This window comes from Branchiostoma belcheri, unplaced genomic scaffold, assembly GCF_001625305.1.
Source record: "Branchiostoma belcheri isolate BF01 breed outbred unplaced genomic scaffold, Haploidv18h27 scaffold4, whole genome shotgun sequence".
Taxonomy (NCBI): domain Eukaryota; kingdom Metazoa; phylum Chordata; class Leptocardii; order Amphioxiformes; family Branchiostomatidae; genus Branchiostoma; species Branchiostoma belcheri.
The window spans coordinates 4,571,497-4,572,622 of NW_017804020.1; positions in this window are offsets into that span (position 1 = coordinate 4,571,497).

Genomic DNA, 1,126 nt, shown 5'->3' on the forward strand with positions numbered 1-1,126 from the left:
TTCGGCTGACATTATTCCTTAGCAACTAGTACGAACATGTCAGCATATTCCGTAAGAAATGAACTATTTCTGTATTAGGCAGCGACCGTTCCTAATTTTACATTGACGTCATCATAATTATCATATGAATCTCGACGACCTGGTGTTGGCGGGTAAACTGAACAGGCATGCACTGTAATCCAACATGGTGGATATGAAAAGCCTCCATACTTGCTTTAGATTGATGTTCGATAGACATGGGACTAAATATAATAATTTGCCACTGCCCTCAAACAAGAAGAAACCCCCTTGCTCCAAAGAAGTCATCGAAGCGGCATGGAGGTAGTTCTCTCCATCTCAGGCCGAACACGGAAGCCTTCAGCCACACCTTGTCTGGACGTTGTGTCTCAGACCCACGTCTAGACGTCTCGCCGCACGTCGGGACAGCGCGTCTCGCCGTACGTCGGGACTGCGCGTCTGGGTATATAAGGCCTGACGAGCAGGCCAAGCTCACTCTCGTTGAGGGTTCAGTTTACGTCCTTGTGACTATTACGCTTACGTCCTTGTGACTCTCGCTATCGACTTGCTCTCAGTCTAAAGAGAATGGCCAGAATCAACAACACCGGTGAGCCCAATTATACTTCCAGTATTGTTCGTTACACAGTTTCATCTTGCCCATAGAACGAATCTCAACAACAGAAATCGTGACTTACTCATGCCGATTGATTAGGAATGTTTTCTGGCCTGATGTCTAATCTATCTATATAGCTATCGCAGTTTGGGTCGGTACTCTTCGGGGCGTTATTTCAAATTTCCCGTGCTTTATGAAAAATGTTTCAGAGGTTCGCTAGATGGCGCTAGTTATGGATCGGTCCCTCTTGTCACAAAATCCCAGTCATTTTACCAAGTGAAATACATTTGTATGTACGGAGAAATGTGTTACGTGTATACTTTGTTATGCCCCTGAAGTTTCCGTAAAATGTCATGTACTTTTCTTGCGTTTGTACATGTGTACCTAGGACATACAGGGATATCATTTATGGTTTTGGTAGCACCTACCACATTGTCAGCTGTGTTTCCGTCTTGTATATGAAACGGTCGTTGCCATTTGCGAAGGCTATATCGCTGAATGGTCGATGCTATATCA